The 21,532-nt window shown below is 51.3% G+C and overlaps 1 non-coding gene across 1 annotated transcript; it reads right to left on the bottom strand.

Moving 5' to 3' along the window:
- Positions 1-263: 263 nt before the first annotated feature.
- On the bottom strand, positions 264-336 carry TRNAF-GAA. Its single transcript has one exon. It is a non-coding gene; the product is annotated as a tRNA-Phe (tRNA).
- Between the last annotated feature and the right edge of the window lie 21,196 nt (positions 337-21,532).

Here is a 21,532-nt window from a genome sequence, read left to right as displayed (position 1 = left end):
AGCTCTCTGATGGGTCAGCTGGAAGAACAGAGGACTGGAGCCAGGGATCAGGAAGTCGTCCTTACATCACCTTTGTGACTCTAGCTTGAAGGGGAGCTTCTTTTTCTTCCCCTTGCTGGGGAGCAAGAAAGGTTTAGTGGGCACAGAAGCCAATGCTGCCTTTTCCTGCAGCAAAGCCTGAAATGAGGGACTTGCATTGAGTAGAGGCAGTGCTGGGCTTCCAGGTAAGAGCCCACTGCCACAGGAAGAGGGATGAAACAGCCTGCTGAAGCCTGGGATTGAACCAGGGACCTTTAGATCTTCAGTCTAACGCTCTCCCAACTGAGCTACTTCAGCACCTGCAGGGGCCCTTTTTGGGCTGCTGCTTCTCACCTTGGAGTTTATTCTCCATAAACCATCTCTCCAGTCAACAATGGCCAATGCAAGATGGACATCGCTTGCTGTTTTAGCACTTGGAAATGTCATCAACTAGTCTCTGGATTTCTCAAGTGCTGCGCTTCAGTTCATGGAGGAAAGGCAAGAGAAGCGACCTTTGAACAAAGGGCCTGGGGTTAACATCGTAACGCTGTCTGTCTCCGACTGTAACACTATTTAATACCGGCCCACCCTGTGCTGGTGAGTGCTCCATTGCTAGATGTTAGTACATTTCAGTTACTGTCAAAATTAAAAGTTTCTATATGCTTAAAAGAAATGATTTTTTAATTTGCTTATATATGTCATGAATAAATACCCTTTTACACATCCTAGCATGAACATTTATTGTCTTATATGATAGAGAAAATCATGCATCCAGATTGTGCATCGAAATCATGAAATGAGCTACAAATGCAATAAAAATAAGGTATTCAATGGTTTAACATATGGAGCGGGGGTGGGGGGCACTGAAGACACATCTTGCCTGGGACGCCACTTGGTCTAGGGAAGGCCCTGTCAGGGAAAGCAGGAGTTAGTCTCACACGCCTATTTCCAGGCTGTAATCTGTGGGCGCCCTGCTCTGGGGGAGGGATCGCGGCAGCCCAGACTCAGGGCTGGAACAGGCCCCGGACTGAGGGGGTGGCTGCAGGGTTTGCAGCGCTCTGATGTCTCAGACAATGTGTCTCTCTCAAAGCCTCAGATCTGCATTCCCAGAAGGCTCCTGCGCTGCCTCCGCTCCTTTCACAGTCTATAGCAAGGAGCAGCAGCAAGGGTCAGGGATGAGCCATAGGCACTAGAATCATAGAATAGAATCTCAGGGTTGGAAGGGACCTCAGGAGGTCATCTAGTCCAACCCCCTGCTCAAAGCAGGACCAAACCCAACTAAATCATCCCAGCCAGGGCTTTGTCAAGCCTGACCTTAAAAGCCTCTAAGGAAGGAGATTCCACTACCTCCCTAGGTAACCCATTCCAGTTCTTCATCACTCTCTGAGTGAAAAAGTTTTTCCTAATATCCAACCTAAACCTCCCCCTCTGCAACTTGAGACCATTACTCCTTGTTCTGTCATCTTCTACCACTGAGAACAGTCTAGATCCATCCTCTTTGGAACCCCCTTTCAGGTAGTTGAAAGCAGCTATCAAATCCCCCCTCATTCTTCTCTTCTGCAGACTAAACAATCCCAGTTCCCTCAGCCTCTCCTCATAAGTCATGTGCTCCAGCCCCCTAATCATTTTTGTTGCCCTCCGCTGGACTCTCTCCAATTTATCCACATCCTTCTTGTAGTGTGGGGCCCAAAACTGGACACAGTACTCCAAATGAGGCCTCACCAGTGCTGAGTAGAGGGGGATGATCACATCCCTTGATCTGCTGGAAATGCCCCTACTTATACAACCCAAAATGCCATTAGCCTTCTTGGCAACAAGGGCACACTGTTGACTCATATTCAGCTTTTCGTCCACCGTAACCCCTAGGTCCTTTTCTGCAGAACTGCTACCCAGCCATTCGGTCCCTAGTCTGTAGCAGTGCATGGGATTCTTCCATCCTAAGTGCAGGACTCTGCACTTGTCCTTGTTGAACCTCATCATATTTCTTTTGGCCCAATCCTCTAATTTGTCTAGGTCCCTCTGTATCCTATCCCTACCCTCCAGCGTATCAACCACTCCTCCCAGTTTAGTGTCATCTGCAAACTTGCTAAGGGTGCAGTCCACACCATCCTCCAGATCGTTAATGAAGATATTGAACAAAACCGGCCCCAGCACCGACCCTTGGGGCACTCCACTTGATACCGGCTGCCATCTAGACATGGAACCATTGATCACTACCCGTTGAGCCCGACCATCTAGCCAGTTTTCTATCCACCTTACCGTCCATTCATCCAGCCCAGACTTCTTTAACTTGCTGGCAAGAATACTGTGGGAGACTGTATCAAAAGCTTTGCTAAAATCCAGAAATAGTACATCCACTGCTTTCCCCTCATCCACAGAGCCGGTTATCTCGTCATAGAAGGCAATTAGGTTAGTCAGGCATGACTTGCCCTTGGTGAATCCATGCTGACTGTTCCTGATCACTTTCCCCTCCTTTAAGTGGTTCAGGATTGATTCCTTGAGGACCTGTTCCATGATTTTTCCAGGGACTGAGGTGAGACTGACTGGCCTGTAGTTCCCTGGATCTTCCTTCTTCCCTTTTTTAAAGATGGGCACTACATTAGCTTTTTTCCAGTCATCCGGGACCTCCCCCAATCGCCATGATTTTTCAAAGATAACTAGGTGGGGGGCAGAGGCTTCAGGAGGAAACCCAGCCCCCAGAGCAGAGGGAGATAGGAGGCTTTTTCTCTCTCCTTAGCCACGGGCTATAGCTCCGAGAGCTCTGTGAAATGCCTCCCCGCCCACAGCCTGGGGAAGGGGAAGGAGTCTCAGGTTCTAGCTCGATTTGGAGGAGGATCACTGGACCCTAGAATCACTTGCTGCCCTTTCCCGGAGAAACCTGTGATGCCCAGAACGGGGCTGAGATAAATGCTGACAGGAGTCAGGAATTGCTCCCCTGGAATAGCAGCAGGACTGGGCAGCTGGAAATCTCCCCAAAGGAGCTGAAGCCTTGGTGGGTCAGACATAGATGCCCCAGGTACTGCATGGAGGGGTTAGGTTTGTTTCTGGACAAGAACAGTGAGAGTTTTATTGCCTCAACATTTCAGTAGAAAAATTCAGACCCAAACTGTGTGTGGTGGGGAGGTCGATAGCGGTTTCTTTGGGTTTGATTTAGTTTGTTTTCTCAAGCCTGGTCTACACTAGGCGTTTAAACCGGTTTTAGGAGCGTAAAACCGATTTAACGCCACAACCGTCCACACTAGGAGGCACCATATATCGATTTTAATGGCTCTTTAAACCGGTTTCTGTACTCCTCCCTAACGAGAGGAGTAACGCTAGTATCGGTATTAAAATATCGGATTAGGGTTAGTGTGGATGCTGATCGACGGCATTGGCCTCCGGGAGCTATCCCACAGTGCACCAGTGACCGCTCTGGACAGCATTCTGAACTCGGATGCACTGGCCAGGTAGACAGGAAAAGCCCCGCGAACTTTTGAAATTCATTTCCTGCTTCCCCAGCGTGGAGATCTCATCAGCACAGGTGACCACGCACAGCTCATCAGCACAGTTAACAATGCAGTCTCCTGAGAATCGTAAAAGAGCCCCAGCATGGACTGCATGGGAGGTACTGGATCTGATCGCTATCTGGGGAGAGGATTCAGTGCTAACAGAACTGCGTTCCAAAAGACGAAATGAAAAAGTATTTGAAAGAATTTCTAAGGCTATGACGGATAAAGGCCACAGCAGGGACTCAGTGCAGTGCAGAGTGAAAGTTAAGGAGCTCAGACAAGGCTACCAGAAAACCAAAGAAGCAAACGGAAGGTCCGGGGCAGGTCGAAAAACATGCCGCTTCTATGCTGAGCTGCATGCAATTTTAGGGGGCTGCGCCACAAGTACCCCACCCCTGATCGTGGATTCCGAGGTGGGGGTTGTAATCTCTGCCATGGCTGAGGATTATGCAGACGGGGAAGATGAAGATGAAGAAGAGGAGGAAGACCTAGCAGAGAGCACACAGCACTCCGTGAGCCCCAGCAGCCAGGAGCTTTTTATCACCCTGACGGAATTACCGTCCTCCCAGCCCTCACAAGCCACTATCCCAGACAATGACGCCATGGAAGGGAGCTCTGGTGAGTGTACCTTTGCAAATAGCAAACATTGTTTTTTAAGCAAGCCTTTTTTAATGATTGATTTGCCCTGAGGACTTGGGATGCATTCGCAGACAGTATAGTTACTTAGAAAAGTTTGTTAACATGTCCGGGGATTGAGAGGAAATCCTCCAGGGACATCTCGATGAAGCGCTCCTGTAGGTACTCCAGAAGCCTTTGCAGAAGGTTTCTGGGCAAGGCAGCCTTGTTCCGCCCACCGTGGTAGGACACTTTACCACGCCATGCATGTAGCAAGTAATCAGGTATCATTGCGTGGCAAAGCATAGCAGCGTATGGTCCCGGTGACTGCTGGCATTCAAGAAGCATCCGTTCTTTATCTTGTTCTGTTATCCTCAGCAAAGTGATATCGTTCAGGATAACCTGGTTAAAAATCAGGAATTTAAGTAAGGGGGGTGGCCATTTTTCTACTGAGTTCGTGGACTGCATCAGCTTAAAAAAAAAACTTTCCTGCACGTAGCGAAGCGGGGGGAGGGGAGGAGTGAAATGCCGATGATCTTTTCTGTGTTTGGTCACCGGCGATCTTCCCCAAGGTACCAGAAACGCAGTGGGTGCGGGGGGTGGGAAGGTTGTTGATTAGCAGGGAGCTAGCGTGGTATTAGCCATGCGTTGGGGGGGAGGGGTAAATCACTACAGAAGCCGAAAGACAGTGGCTTACCATGGCCGCATGCAAGCTGAATTCTGATGCCTGGACCTGTGTCTGTGAGATCTGTAACTGCAGAGCTGCAAGCGCTCACTATTAAGATGAAAAATGCGACCTTGTAGGGAAATCACATGTGCTAGGTCAATACTGCTGTTCACTGTGAAAGAGTATAACCATTGTTCTGTAAAATGTATCTTTCTAAATATTTATCTCCCTCATGCAGCTGCAAATTTTTCAACCATCCCTCCTCCATCCCAAAGGCTAGCACAGATAAGGCGGAGGAAAAAGAAGACCCGAGATGAGATGTTCTCGGATATTATGGAAGTTACACGCAATGAAAGAGCTCATCTGAATGAGTGGAAGGACGTGGTTTCAGATTACAGGAAAGAGGCCAGTGAACGTGAGGACAGGAGGGATGAACGTGAGGACAGGAGGGACAACCGAGATGAGAGGTGGCGGCAGGAAGACCGGCAGGAAAATCAGCGGTGGCGGCAGGAAGATCAGCGGTGGCGGGATGCAACTCTGGGGCTGCTGCGTGATCAAACTGACATGCTCCGGCGTCTTGTGGAGCTTCAGGAACGGCAGCAGGATCACAGAGTGCCGCTGCAGCCCCTGTATAACCACCCTCAACCCTCACCATGTTCCACATCTTCCTCACCCAGACGTGTAAGAACGCGTGGGGGGAGGCTCCGTGCACCCGCCCACTCCACCCCCGTGGACAGCCCAACCAGAAGGCTGTCGTTACCGTGAATTTTTTTTTAATGGCCTTCTCCATCCCTCCTATCCTCCTCCTAAACCACACCCTTACTTCTCTCCCTCTTTTTATAATGAATCAATAAAGAATTCATGCTTTTTAAATGAGAGTGACTTTATTTGCATAAGTAAGCTGTACTCAAAGGGGGTGGGGGAGTTGCTTACAGGGACTGAGTCAATCAAGGGGGTTGGGTGTTCATCAACAAACACAGCAATCACACTGTACCCTGGCCATTGATGAAGCTCGTATTCAAAGCTTCTCTGATGCGCACCGCTTCCTGGTGTGCTCTTCTAATCTCCCTGGTGTCTGGCTGCGCGTAATCAGCAGCCAGGTGATTTGCCTCAGTCTCCCACCCCGCCATAAAGGTCTCCCCCTTACTCTCACAGAGATTGTGGAGAATACAGCAAGCAGTAATAACATAGGGGACATTGGTTTGGCTGAGGTCTGAGCGAGTCAGTAATGTCCGCCAGCGCGCCTTTAAACTGCCAAATGCACATTCCACCACCATTCTGCACTTGCTCAGCCTGTAATTGAACAGATCCTGACCACTGTCCAGGCTGCCTGTGTATGGCTTCATGAGCCATGGCATCAAGGGGTAGGCTGGGTCCCCCAGGATAACGACAGGCATTTCAACATCCCCAACTGTTATTTTCTGGTCTGGGAAGTAATTCCCTTGCTGCAGCCGTTTAAACAGAGTAGTGCTTCTGAAGACGCGAGCGTCATGAACCCTCCCTGGCCATCCCACGTGGATGTTTGTGAAACGTCCCTTGTGATCTACCAGTGCTTGCAGCACCATTGAAAAGTACCCCTTGCGGTTTACGTACTGGGTGCCCTGGCGCTGCGGTGCCAAGATAGGGATATGGGTTCCATCTATCGCCCCCCCACAGTTAGGGAATCCCAGTGCAGCAAAGCCATCCACTATGGCCTGCACGTTTCCCAGAGTCACAACCTTTCGTAGCAGCAGCTTAGTGATTGCTTTGGCTACTTGCATCACAGCAGCCCCCACAGTAGATTTTCCAACTCCAAATTGATTCCCGACTGACCGGTAGCTGTCTGGCGTTGCAAGATTCCACAGGGCTATCGCCACTCGCTTCTCTACTGTGAGGGCTGCTCTCATCTTGGTATTATGGCATTTCAGGGCAGGGGCAAGCAAGTCACAAAGTTCCATGAAAGTGCCCTTACGCATGCGAAAGTTTCGCAGCCACTGGGAATCGTCCCACACCTGCAACACAATGCGGTCCCACCAGTCAGTGCTTGTTTCCCGGGCCCAAAATCGGCATTCAATGGATAGAATCTGCCCCATTACCATCAGGATCTCCAAAGCGCAGGGGCCCGCGGTTTGAGAGAATTCTGTGTCTACGTCCTCATCACTGTCATCGCCGCGCTGCCGTATCCGCCTCCTCCTCGCCTCGGATTGAAGGTCCTGGTTCACCATAGACTGCACGAGAGTGCGCGAGGTGTTTAAAACATTCACGATTGTGGTATGGAGCTGAGCAGGGTCCACGCTTGCTGTGCTATGGCGTCTGCACAGTTCACCAAGCAAAAAAAGGCGCGAAACGGTTGTCTGCTGCTCAGGGAGGGAGGGGTGAGGCTGTACCCAGAACCACACGCGACAATAATTTTTGCCCCATCAGGCACTGGGATCTCAACTCGGAAATGCCAAGGGGCGGGGGAGGCTGCGGGAACTATGGGATAGCTACGGGATAGCTACCCACAGTGCAACGCTCCAGAAATTGACGCTAGCCTCGGACCATGGACGCACACCACCGATTTAATGTGTTTAGTGTGGCCGCGCGCACTCGATTTTATAAAATCAGTTTTACAAAACCGGTTTATGCAAATTCGGAATAGTCCCGTAGTGTAGACGTACCCTCAGTCTCATTGTAAAAGCCTTTGATGATTTTGATGGGAACAATGTTTGTGGAAGGCCAAGGACAAGTAAGAAAAGTTAAAAATCTGCGTTGGAGTGAGGGGGTCTGTGTGGGCCAGGGCAGGGGTGGAGATTTTCATGGGGAGGGGGTTAGGGGATAAACGAGAGGCTTTTGCGGGAACACAGGGGGATGTTTTGCAGTTTAACCTCCCCACTTCCCTGTGCTGCTGCCCAGCTCAGACCCCACTGACACCCCTGTGACGAAGTGGGAATTTTCTGGATGTTTTGTTTGCATCTTGTGTGTACCTCAGTTTCCCCTATTTGTGGCACGATTATCTAGGTTAAAGGTCCAAAATGTGGGGTGCCCCCTGCCAGGGGGAATGGAGTAACATTCAGGGGGATGCAGCTGAGCCCGGGCCAGCCCCCACTGGGGTGGGGAGGAGGAGCCACCCAGCTCCACTCTTGGCTCCAGCCCCAGCTCTGGCCCCTGCCTCAGCCCCCTTACCCCTGTCTGTGTCCCTTCCCCCGTAGCTGCGGCCCCACTCCCAGCCACGACTCGGGGGGAGCATGGACGGGGTGGGGGACATGACCCTGAAGTGTTTTGGGACCACGGATCTCGGTGGTGGGACAAGGGGGTTAAATCTTGGCAGAGACCCCAAAGGGCAGGTGTGGCTGCTTTCTGGCTGCCTGAGCCCAGACAATGGTCACAAATTCTGTCTCCTAGCAACCGATGGCCAGGGCGCACCTGCTGCAAGAGGCCAGCTGGCCGGGAGGAGTCGGAGCACAAAGAACGAGCTGGAGGCCAGGTGAGCAGGTTGCCAGGGAAACCGGACAAAGGACAGACGAGGGGCAAAGGGCCTGGCTGAGTCGGGCTGTTGGGAGCAAGGAGTCTGCTGGGTTGGGGACTCGAGGGGAGAGCCCAGGCTCTGAGTTCGGGGTCTCCCCAAGATGGACGTTGCTGAATCTTCCTGCTTCCTGTGCGAACACAGAACTTTCCCAGGCTGGATCCCAGACCCCTAACAAACCTTCTGTTGTACAGCGCTGGCTGAGAGTCACTGGGGACTGTGGAAGTTGGGGGTGCAGGACTCCCCTTCGGGGGGGGTGTAAGGCTTTCCGAGGTGTCCGATTCAGGTGGACTCACTGCAGGAAGCTCCTGGTGTGGAACAGGGGGGCTGAAAGGTCCAAGGTCAGTCCCAGGAGGTGCTGAAGCCAGGGAGGCTTCCCCCAGTGAGGGCGTCTCCTGGGGGGGTCACACTGACGAGGCTCCTGCCTGGGTTTGACTCTGAGCTGTTCCAGAGCACGGAGCCTGTGTGCCCGTCACAGCCCCCCAGCATGTGACCTACAGGCTCCACTCTGGCAAAGCTCCCTGTAAATCAGAGACAAACTCCCCCCTTCTCCCAGTTACTCTCCCCTGCAAAGAACCCAGAGCAGCTCCTACCTCTCTGGGTCTCCTGCCAGCCACAGCTGGCCAAGGAGCTGCCTCAGCCGCTCCCTGGGTCCCTGTGCAGGGGCAGCATCAGTTCCGACCTCACGAGTACAGTGGTGATGCTCCCTGGCTGTCCCGGGGGGGGGGCGGGGGAACGAGGGCTTGATTCCCTGAGGAGAAAGCTGGGATTGTGACACCCGTGTATGTCTGCAGCGCAATTAAACCCCACAGCTGGCCCTGACCGGCTGACTCGGGCTTGCCAGGCTCGGGATCCAGGGGCTGGAGCCCGACCACTGGGACCCTCCCCCCTCGCTAGGTTCAGTGGCCGATATACTGAAGATGAGTTGGTAAGTGGGGAATGTGGACTGGGTGCTGCCACTGGACAGACACTTCCCAGCAGGAGCCCCACCCAGTGAATGTGATCTACTCTAAAAACATGTGATGAAGGAAAGTCAGCCTGGGGCTCCGGATTTATCATCTCGCAACGACTCGATTCAACTTGCTCAGGTTAGAAAGAAAGATATTTTTTTTTGTGAGCCTGAAAATTGCCTCCGGTGTGAAAGTCAGAGCGGGATTATTTCACGCTCACGCACCCTTATCACTAATGAAGGAGTAAAGGAACGTCCAAACCAATGAAGCCTTAACATGTCATTTGCATCCTCAAGCCTGTCCCTGTGGCAGGATCTCAAGGACAGACAGAAATGGTACCCGGTGTCAGGAGGAGAGAGGAAAGCACTTTCCCCTCATGTGTTTCCCCAGGCTGTTGTGCAAGGCAGCAGAGGCGCTTTACGGCATTTTCTGTCACTGATTTTTTTCATGTTGGTGTGGGAGGAAAGACTTAGACCTGCCAACTTTGTGACCCTGTGAATGTGAAGTGAGCAGATGATGAGTTAACAATGATGCTGTTGCACAGGGTTTGATTGGAATTAGAAAACAAAAAGCCCTTAAAGTGGAACTCTTGGGTGAATAGAATGAGCTGATTTATAGTCAACCTTGAAAGGCTGTTACATTGGGCAGAACAGCCTGGTTTGGTTGGTTGGTTGTTTTCCCTGATAAATTGCAGAGGGTTCAGAGAAGAACCACAGGAATGATTAAAGGCTTGAGCAGGCAGAGAAGTTTAAAAACAAACCGAAACTTCCCTGCTCCTGCCGGCTGTGACTGCTGAGGACATTTTCCTTCTCTGCTCCAGGGTCTCTCTTCTGCCAGATTCTCAGCAAGTCAGGCCCCCTGCAGACTGTGGCAGAGCAGTTTGGTATGAAGCTGCAGGACTCACAATGTAAGAGTGCAGCTGCTGTAGCACCTTGACTGACCATGGGCTAAATCCTGCAGCCCTGGCAGCCCAGGATAACCTCCCACTGGTGGTGATGGGAATTCAGCCTTTGTAACGATCTGCTGGTACCTGAGCTCTCAGATGTGAATTAAACTGGGGGCAGACACAGCTCTGTCCAAACAAGTGAAGGATGTAAGTGACAGAGCAAAGCTGGCCCTGGGGAGCTGCTGCAGTCCCATCACCACAGCTGGGAGGGAACAGAGGGAAAACACCTGGAGCAGCACCGAGAAAAGAAAGTTTGTCAGTGAGATCAGTAGCAATAAATGTGAACTGAAGGCGTGCTTTCTCCTCTGTGCCGACAGGTTTGAATTGTGCTTCTTTACTGTGAGATAAAGCTTTACAATATCCTGCTCTAATTTCAGGATGGGTCTGTAACCATAATTAGTCTCTGTTGAAGTGGGACTTTCAAAATTCCCAAGGAATTTAAGGGGTGGGGTTCATAGTTGGTCACCTGAGGGAGTGCAGTAGAGTTCAAACCAAAGACCAGAGAGGCGAGAACAGGGATTGTGGGACACCTCCCTTAGGCCAATCACAGCACTGTAATCGACCAGGGTGTCTACACTGGTACCGTGGCGCTGTAGCCCCGGTGCAGAAAGCTGTACGCCTCTCGTTGGGAATCCCTCTGATTTACCGTTTTTACAGAGGGTGAAATGACAATTTTTCCTATCCCTGCCCTGTTCCTGCTCTTTGTTATAGTTCAATATATATTTAAGTGAGAAAAATGGTAGTAAAAATATCTGCTCTCCAGCACAACTTGAAGCAACATCAGAGCAACTGGGAATGAAACAATTTATTTCCAAAAGGGGAACTCGATGACTAACAATGGCTTTGAAATGGGGGAACAGTATAACCGTGATGCTCAGGGTTTGTTTAGACTAGGAAAAGTGATGGAGTTTAGGTCAGGTCAAGGGGAAAGCTAATGCCAACCACTGCACCTGGGCTGCATCTGTTCTACAACTGTAATTGTCTTTTTACATCAAGATCACTAACTTGAGCAGCCGACGCCATGTACAGCCCTAGTGGATGTCAGGCACAGATAGATTTTGCCTCAGTGTAGCTTGTTGAGATCAAACCTCCAGGAGCTGATGAACATTCCTGGCCCAAAAGGAAAGGAGTTGATAGAAAAGATCACAGGACTGACCCCAAAGAAGGGTGAGCTGCAAAAGGCAGAAGCAGGTAACTGATCTGGTGGAGCTGAGACACCACGGTGAAGATGGTGCAAAAATCACAGTGTGGGAATTAGGAAATGTGATTTTTTTTTTAAATTTTGCCCAGCCCTAGTCAAGGGATTTACCGGTATTACAGTTCTCTCTCATGTGGATTTTCTGATGTCTAATAAGGTGTGAGCTCTGATTGAAGCTTTTCCTGCACTCAGAGCACGTGTAGGGCGTCTCCCCTGTGTGGATTCTCTGATGTCTGATAAGGTCTGAGTTGTGCTTGAAGCTTTTCCCGCACTCAGAGCACGTGTAGGGCGTCTCCCCTGTGTGGATTCTCTGATGTCTGATAAGGACAGAGCTCCGACTGAAGCTTTTCCCGCACTCATGGCATGTGTAGCGTGTCTCTTCCAAGTTGATTCTGTCGCTTGTTATAAGGTCTGAGAGGCTACTAAAGTTTCCCTCTGGCTTCTGCTGAGTCTGACAGGCTTTTGTTTTTTCTGCGAGTGCATAACTCCCAGAAACATTTCCTTTGGATCTTCCTGATAAAGTTCCATGTGGTTCTCCTTGCTCAGCATCTTGCTGATGGGGTTTCTCCTCCTCATTCTGACTCACCATCCCATCACCTGATGGGGGACAGAGAGAATCCAGACACAGGTCACTCCCTTTGCCGGAAAGAAAGAAAATCTCAGCGAGAGGAATGGTAAAAGGGATGAACAATCCAAAATAAGTGTGGGAGAGTTCAAACCTATCAGGTGCTGATTTTCCCCAAACCCTTCCACAGAGGAGAGAGGAAGGGATCAGTTTTGGTCTGCATCTCACGAGAACACTCGGGGGAAAGCGAGACTGGGGAGGAACCTGCTGCCAGTTGTCAGTCAGAATAGGAGGGAAGCCATGAGTGACATCTGCCATAATGATTCCACATCTGCAGGGAACAATCCTGAACTTGGAGAGCTCACAGGATCTTTGTAGGGCATCCCAAATGTTTCCTGCATTCCCACATAGTTTTTGAGTTGGTTTAACCAATTTCTCACCTGTGAAGGCAGCTCTTGGAAGCACTTCTTTCTCAGAGCCCTGGAGGTCTGGGACCCACGGCTGTTCCCCTTGTTCCAGCTGTGAGATCACATCAGGTTTGGAATTTGGAAACCCTACTGCAGGTAAAGAAAACGAGGGAGGTCAGTGGAATTTGTGGGATACTTGTCACAAAGAATATTCCATGGTTTTAACCCCCAGCTCATTTTTAAGCAGTAACATCCCAAGGCCAGCTTCCTTGGCTCAAAGTGGCAGGAGAGTTACTATGATTATAAATCATATGCATTACCTTAGTGCCTAAGGACCAACTAACAGTGGGTCCCCATTGTGCTCGGCAAAGTACAAACAGAGAACAGTAGATGGCCATGCCCTGAAGAATTTACAATCTGAATAGACAAGACAGACACAGAATGGGGGAAGGGATAGACCCCACTGTTAAAATAGAGATATTCAGGCCTGCCTGTAAAGCCTATACTTTAAGAACTTAGGTGTATTTTTTATCACTTAGCTACTTACAGGAGTATGAAAACAAAGAATCAAAATCACTGTCTGTATTTGTAAGGGCCTTCTCTTACTGTGACCATCTGAGGCCTTGTTCTTAGGCTAAGGCCTTTGGCTAAGCAGCACGGGCAGCCATAAGCTGGGAAGCGAAGGGTCACATCCTCACATCCCAAACCAGTCACACTGAAAAAGACGGTTACTCACCGTTGTAACTGTTCTTCTTCGAGATGTGTTGCTCATATCCATTCCAGTTAGGTGCGCGCGCGCCGCGTGCATGCTCGTCGGAAGATTTTTACACTAGCAACACTCGGTGGGTCGGCTGGGCGCCCCCTGGAGTGGCACCGCTATGGCACCGGATATATACCCCTGCCAACCCATCCGCTCCTCCATTCCTTCTTGCCGGCTACTCCGACAGTGGGGAAGGAGGGCGGGTGTGGAATGGATATGAGCAACACATCTCGAAGAACAGTTACAATGGTGAGTAACCGTCTTTTCTTCTTCGAGTGCTTGCTCATATCCATTCCAGTTAGGTGATTCCCAAGCCTTCCCTAGGCGGTGGGGTCGGAGTGAGACGTCGCAGAATGCAAAACTGCTGAGCCAAAGGCTGCATCGTCTCTGGATTGTTGGACCAATGCGTAGTGTGAGGCAAAGGTGTGAATCGATGACCAGGTAGCCGCCCGACATATGTTCTGGATGGGGACATGAGTCAGGAAGGCGGCAGAAGAGGCCTGCGCCCCCGTAGAATGGGCGGTGAGATGTCCAGCGGGAACGTGAGCCAGTTCGTAGCACGTTCGGATGCAGGATGTTACCCAAGATGAGATCCATTGGGAAGAGACCGGCAAGCCCTTCTGCGGTCTGCCACCGCTACAAAGTGCTGAGGGGAATGCTGGAAGGGTTTTGTTCGCTCTATATAAAAGGCGAGAGCCCTACGGACATCCAAGGTATGAAGCTGTTGTTCCCAGCGCGATGAGTGTGGCTTCGGGAAAAAAACTGGGAGGAAGATGTCTTGATTGACATGAAAAGCAGACACCACCTTAGGGAGGAAAGAGGGGTGTGGCCGCAGGTGTACCTTGTCCTTATGGAAGACCGTATAAGGGGGATCAGCCGTCAAGGCACGAAGCTCCGAAACTCGCCTCGCCGAGGTGATAGCGACGAGGAAGGCCGTCTTCCAGGAAAGGTAGAGCAGGGAACAGGTGGCCATAGGCTCGAAGGGGGCTCCCATAAGCTTGGTCAACACCATGTTTAGATCCCAGGTGGGAGCTGGGCGACGGACTTGGGGGTACAACCGTTCCAGTCCCTTAAGGAACCTGGAAACCATGGGGTGAGAAAAAATTGAACAGTCACTTTCGCCTGGGTGGAAGGCGGAAATAGCTGCCAGATGAACCTTTATAGAAGAGACCGCCAGGCCCTGCTCTTTGAGGGACCAGAGGTAATCCAGGATAGTAGGGATAGAAACCTGTCTGGGGACCAAGTTATTCTGATCGCACCGGTGCGAGAAACGCTTCCACTTAGCGAGATAAGTCATCCTAGTGGAAGGCTTCCTACTTTCCAAGAGGACCTGTTGTACCGAAGCAGAGCAGCAGAGCTCAGATTGGTTCCACCAGGCAGGAGCCATGCAGTGAGATGAAGGGTTTGGGTGGTGCAGGTTTGAGTGGTGAAGTCTGCCGAAGGCCTGCGTTATGAGATCTGGCCACAGTGGCAGGGGAATCGGATCCGCCACTGAGAGGTTGAACAACAGGGTGTACCAATGCTGCCTCGGCCATGCTGGAGCGATGAGGATCAAGTTGGCTCTGTCCCTGCGGAGCTTGAGCAGGACTCTGTGAATGAGGGGAAACTGCGGGAAGGCATAACACAGGTGCCTTGTCCACGGGAGGAGGAACGCGTCTGAGAGGGAGCCTGGGGAGTGCCCTTGGAAGGAGCAGAACACCTGGAATTTCCTGTTCTCTCGGGAGGCAAAGAGGTCTATGCGGGGAAAGTCCCACCTCCGGAAGACGGAATAGATGACGTTGGGACGGATCGACCACTCATGAGACAGGAAGGACCTGCTGAGGTGATCTGCCAGAGTGTTCTGGACTCCTGGGAGAAAAGACGCTACCAAATCGATAGAGTGGGCTATGCAAAAGTCCCACAGGTGAGTGGCTTCTTGACAAAGTAGGGAGGAGTGCGCCCCGCCCTGCTTGTTTATGTAATACATGGTCGTTGTGTTGTCCGTGAACACGGATACACAGCGGCCTTGTAGATGGACCCGAAACACCTGGCATGCTAGACGGACTGCCCTCAGCTCCTGCACATTGATATGCAGGGTCAGCTCCTGGGGCAACCAGAGGCCTTGAGTGTGAAGGTTCCCGAGGTGGGCACCCCAACCCAGAGATGATGCGTTTGTGGTTAGTGCCACCGAGGGTTGGGGAGGGTGGAACGGCATCTCTGCGCAAACTACAGTGGGGTCCAGCCACCAGGTGAGGGAGTCGAGAACCGTCCTGGGGATAGTGATCACCGAATCTATATTGTCTCTGTGTGGACGGTATAGAGAAGCAAGCCAGGTTTGGAAGCACCGAAGTCGCAGCCTTGCGTACTTGGTCACAAAGGTGCAGGACGCCATGTGACCTAATAGACCGAGGCAGGTGCGCACCGATGTTGTCGGGAAGGATTGAAAACTTCAAATGATCGAAGACATTGCCTGAAACCGTGGCACAGGAAGGCAGGCCCTGGCCAGATTGGAGTCCAGAACTGCTCCAATAAAGTCTATTCTCTGCATTGGAGTCAGGGTAGACTTTTCTACATTGATCATGAGGCCGAGCCTCCCAAAGAGGTCTTTGACGACACACAGGTGCTGTGATACTTGCAACTGGGAAGTCCCTCGAATGAGCCAATCGTCGAGGTACGGGTAGATGTGTATTCGATGACGGCGGAGGGAGGCAGCTACTACGGCCATACATTTGGTGAAGACTCTTGGGGCCGTAGAAAGACTGAAGGGAAGCACCGTGAACTGGAAGTGCTGTTGGTTGACCACAAACCTGAGATACCGTCTGTGCGGCGGGTAAATGGCGATGTGGAAATACACGTCCTTCATATCGAGGGCAGCATACCAGTCTCCCGGATCCAGGGATGGGATGATGGTCCCCAGGGATACCATGCGGAACTTGAGCTTTATCATGAATTTGTTGAGTTCTCGCAGGTCCAGGATCGGTCGTAGACCCCCCTTTGCCTTGGGGATTAAAAAGTAGCGGGAATAGAACCCCTTACCCCTCATGCCCTCTGGCACCTCCTCTATGGCTCCCAGATTTAGGAGCGCATGGACCTCTTGTAAGAGAAATTGCTCGTGAGAGGGGATCCTGAAGAGGGACGGGTAGGGAGGGTGGGATGGGGGTGGAGAAACAAATTGGAGGTGGTATCCCGTTTCCATCGTGCGGCGGGACCCAACGGTCAGAGGTGAGCTGGGACCATGCAGGGAGGAAATGGGAGAGGCGGTTGAAGAAGGAGGGAGAAGGATCCGGCAGGGAAACTGGTGGGCCGTCCTCGGACATCCCATCAAAAGTTTTGGTTTGGCCCCTATAGGTGGTTTAGGGGGCGCTTGACTTTGGTTTCCCTGAGGGCCAGACTGTCTCCGCCGATTCCCCCTGCCGCGCCGTCTGGTCGTATCCTGACGCGGCCTAGGCTGGTTATAAGGGCGGTATTGTTGGGGCCTGAAGGACCTATGTTGGGTCACCGGCGTGTGCATACCCAACGAGCGCATTATGACTCGATTGTCCTTGAGGCTCTGCAACCTGGGGTTGGTTTTGTCCGAGAAAAGGCCCTGGCCCTCAAAAGGCAAATCCTGAATTGTCTGCTGCAATTCTGGGGGAAGGCCTGAATCTTGTAGCCAGGAGATGCATCTCATTGTTACCCTGGATGCAAGCGTTCTGGCTGCCGAGTCCGCTGCATCCAGAGAGGCCTGGAGGGAAGTTCTCGCCACTTTTTTACCTTCCTCTAGTAGGGCCGTAAACTCTGCGCGGGACTCCTGGGCAAAGAGTTCTGCAAACTTCCCCACAGACACCCACGTATTAAAATTATAATGACTTAGGAGGGCCTGCTGGTTTGCTACCCTGAGTTGGAGGCCTCCAGCCGAGTAGACCTTACGGCTTAGGAGGTCCATGCGCCTAGCCTCCTTCGCCTTAGGAGCCGGTGCATGCTGGCCATGACGCTCCCGTTCGTTCGCGGATTGGACAACCAGGGAGCAGGGAGGCGGGTGGGTGTAGAGATATTCATACCCCTTGGTGGGGACCATATATTTTCTCTCTACTCCCCTAGCTGTAGGTGTAATAGAAGCTGGGGATTGCCAAATTGTGTCTGCATTGGCTTGAATAGTGCGGAGGAACGGAAGAGCCACTCGAAGGGGCGCATCCGCCGATAATATGTCTACGACAGGGTCCTCTATTTCAGCAACCTCCTCCACTGGCAAATTCATGTTTTGTGCTACTCTCCGCAAGAGGTCTTGATGGGCCCTGAGATCAATAGGCGGAGGACCAGAGGAGGATGTTCCTGCCACTGCCTCATCAGGAGAGGAGGAGGAGGAGAGGCCCGGTACCAACGGGTCCTGAGGTGGGTCATGGACCGGTGGAGCACCATCTGCATCCGGTGGAATCTCAGGGTCTGCAGATTGAAGTGGATCCTTGTCCGTGCCCGCGGGAGGAGGACGGCTTACAGTCGCTTCAGGAACCCTGTGCTCTGAGGGGCCGGAGCGTTGAGCCACAAGTTGGGCACCTTGGGCCTCCTGATATGCCCACGGAGTCCAAAAGGCCCATCGATGAGGACCTTGCTCCTGGCTTTGTGCCTCTGGATGGTGGCACGGAATATCAGATGCCTGGTCCTGGTGGTAAGAAGCACTCCCAGCCTGGGACGACATTGACGTGTGTCTCGAAGGCCGTGGCGGGGCCGAGAGACCCTGGTAAGGTACCGCTGTTGCTGACGTGCGGTCACGGGACGGTACCGGTGAGCGGTACCAGTCTTGTCGGTGCCACAAACGAGACCGGGACCTTCTACCATGCCGGTGCCGGGAGGTCGACCGGGATCTCGAGTCCCTGTGGCAGGAGTGACTGCGGGACGCACGGTACCGAGATCGTACTGAGAGCCGGATCGGTATCAGGAGTATCTGTCCGGTGACCGAGATCTTGAAAGTCTCAGCGAGTACGACCGGTACCGCGATGGAGAGCGGTGCCGGGACTGCGAGCGGTGCCGGAATCGGGAACGGCGGGAGCGGGAACGTCTCCGAGACCGCGACCTGGAAAGACGTCTCTCCGGTGGACCGACAGAAGGAGGCCTTATCAGGACCGGCTTGCCGATGGATTGGATAACCCACACTGGCGGTGCTGGGGGTTGAGGCTGCATCGACTCCGTCAGTGCGATGAGCTCTCTTGCCGTTGAGAAGGTGTCCAGCGTACAAGGGAGAATGAGCTCGACCACAGCATGAGCTGGGGAGCTATGTGGCACCGGACTCAATGGCCCTTGCGGTACCGGAATCGACGGTGCCGCACTAGGAGAAGCTGCCAACTGCGGTGCCGGTGTTGGCGGTGCCGCAGCAGTTACCGGGGTCCGACGGATGGACTTTGATGTGCGCTCCTTCTGCGAGGATGGGGTCGGAGGAGTACGTCGTTTCCCAGTCAGGGAAAGGGAGCGGTGCCGGGGAGCCGGTGCCGGGAGTCCTTTTTGGTACTGAAGCGATCCGGTGCCGAAGGTGCGCTCCTCACCGATGCGGGTTGGGTGGACGGTGCCGGCACCGCAGGACTAAGGGCCAATTCCATAAGGAGCTGCTTTAGTCGGAAGTCCCGCTCCTTCTTCGTTCTTGGCTTGAACGACTTGCAATTTCGGCACTTGTCTGTCAGGTGGGATTCTCCTAAACACTTTAGGCAGGAGTCATGAGGATCCCCCACCGGCATCGGCTTCTGGCACGCCGAGCATGAGCCCACACCGGGTCGGAGGAAAGGGGGCTACTCCCCCAATCCCCCGCTTAACTATATACATTAACTATGAAAAAAACATACTAAAACTAACTATAACTACAAGAACTTGAACTATATACATGATAAAGAGTAAATAACTCCGAGAAGCTAGGGATGTGGAGGTCAGCAAAGTCGCTCTCCACAGTTCCAACGACTGTCACGGGCGGTAAGAAGGAACTGAGGGGTGGATGGGTCGGCAAGTGTATATATCCGGCGCTATAGCGGCGCCACTCCAGGGGGCACCCAGCCGACCCACCGAGTGTTGCTAGGGTAAAAATCTTCCAACGAGCGTGCACGCGGCACGCGCACACCTAGCTGGAATGGATATGAGCAATCACTCGAAGAAGAACTATATTTACTCTGAGGATACGACCCCTGCTAGGGACAATAATGAACAGAGAACCTCCCCAAGGGCTTTGTTGGGCATTCCAGATGTTTCCTTCAGGCACTTACAGATTCTGAGGTGGTTTAATGTTTCCTCACCTGTGCATGGAGATCTCAGGATCTCTCTTTCCTCTGAACCCTGGAGGTCTGGGACCCATGGCTCTTCCCCTTGTTCCAGCTGGGAGATAACATCACGCTGGAAAACTAGAAACCCTGCTCAGATGAAAGAAAACAAAGGAATTCAGTTGATTTCATAAGACTTGGTCATAAAAAAACATTCTATTAATTTAACTTCAGTGCTTGGTGTGACCTGGTGGGCCAGGGGCAGTTCTCACTGAAAATGCCAAGATCAGGGCAGGCTGAAAAAGGGAGAGCAGATGCTCCCAAAACTGCTGGTTAACACTGAAGTTAAACTCACCGACCAGTCACCAACTGTGCTTCTGATTCCCCACATGGGTTATCGAGAAGCTGAAAAAAGAAATCACACAGCCCCCTTCATTGCATCCCAGTTCTCTGACTCCTAATCAGCAGCAAGGTCCAGTACAGTGAGAGGTTATTTCAAAACTCTGCTCACATAAATAAAGTGTTCCTCTGACCCCAAAGGGTCAGCCACATCACCAGGTCAGTATAGGTTTGGATATTACCCAAAATTCCATCCTTCCAGACAATCCTTTAGCATCTAAACTAAAGGTTTAAATGAAAGAAAGACAGAAAGAAGTTAAATGGGAAAGCAGTCAGATACATTCCAAAATGGATATATCAGGTTCTTAGCAGTATTGGTGAGTTGCTGGCTTGAAAGTCTGTCTGGAACACATCCATAGCTTGGATGGGTCATTCACTCCTTTGTTCCAGGGTTCAGTTTGTAGAGAAGTTGCTCCAGAGGTAGGAAGGGAGATTGAAGACAAAATGGAGATGATGCAGCTGCCCTTTACATTCCTTTTGCCATGTGGCCTGTACTTCCTGTGTCCCAAACACAAGATTCACAGCACATGGCATGGAAAAGCCTTGGAGTTCTCAGTAGACAGGCATACCCCGGCATGTCTTGCTGACTCAATAGGTGTATCCCCTTGGTCCTTTCCATGGGCTCATTGTACAGCTGATGACCCTCAATGGGCCATCAAACAGGCTAGGCAGTGTTGATGTCAATATGTCTGGGGGTGTCACCCAGAAACACTGCACAAGTCTGGAAATACAGATATACCCTACATATCTATAACTCACAATACAAAGGTGATACAAATGTAGAAACAATATTATCATACTTGGCAAATCATGACATTTTTACTGACACCTTACATGGCATATCTAGCACAATTCATTGCAATGTTATCAGATTATATTATTATTTTATTATTAATACCAAAGTGTCTCACAATTCCGTACAGTGTCACATGTGGTAAACCAGTGAATTCCCAGGACCAGTTCCCCAGGTCCTTGAAGATGCCGAACACTGTGTCTATGAGGGATTGAAATACCCACATATCTGCTGGGAACACACACACAGACACTGTGTCAGTCTATACCCCTGTGTTCACGCTTCTAGAAAATTATGATCAATTTTGTACACAGACTGGCTTGTGAGGTATCATTTGAAAATGCATAATCTTCTGAATATTATCCTCCTGTTAAAATGTGTAGTAACACTGTATATAAAGTTATGAGATTTTACTGTATGATATTACTGAAAAAGTTACAATTCTGGGGAACACCCACAGAGCAGTTCCTCAGAGACAGCAAGGCAAACAGCTGGTCAAACAGCCATTCTCCTGCAGGGGGAAGGTGTGAAGAAGACATTTACATTCCATCACAGGGACCTCTTGAAGCTGTTGTGGAAAACAACCACACGACTGATTTTGAATCAGCTCAGCCTGAGGCTCTTTTCTTGGTTAAAAGTGCGCAGGGGGCGACAGCTATTGGAATAATGTCCCCCTGAGCTAAAAATCACACAAGCCCTTTAAAGCTTAAAACCCCAAACAATGACACATACGTTGCATGTTAATTTCCTTATTTGGAATATATTGCAAAATATGATGCAGGTCAAAAGCAAGCTGAACAATCAGTTTTCCATATTCGGCCTTTCCTGTTATTGTTATTACACCTGGTGATATGGGAGCAAGACTCTGCATGTCTCAAGAAATGTCACTACCAACCTAGACCATTTTCACATGCTGGGGTGCAATCCAGAGCAGTGAGGAGTTGTGTCATCTGTAATCCTGGGTGAGATTCAGTGTTCTGCTGCTGGAGATCCCCTGTCTGGATACCCTCAGCCAGCATTCAAGGATGCACCGAGAGGTTCAGAGACA

Source organism: Mauremys mutica, unplaced genomic scaffold (assembly GCF_020497125.1).
Source record: "Mauremys mutica isolate MM-2020 ecotype Southern unplaced genomic scaffold, ASM2049712v1 000516F_np12_subseq_1:120448_obj, whole genome shotgun sequence".
Classification (NCBI taxonomy): Eukaryota; Metazoa; Chordata; order Testudines; family Geoemydidae; genus Mauremys; species Mauremys mutica.
This window is presented reverse-complemented; position numbering and strand designations above follow the sequence as displayed.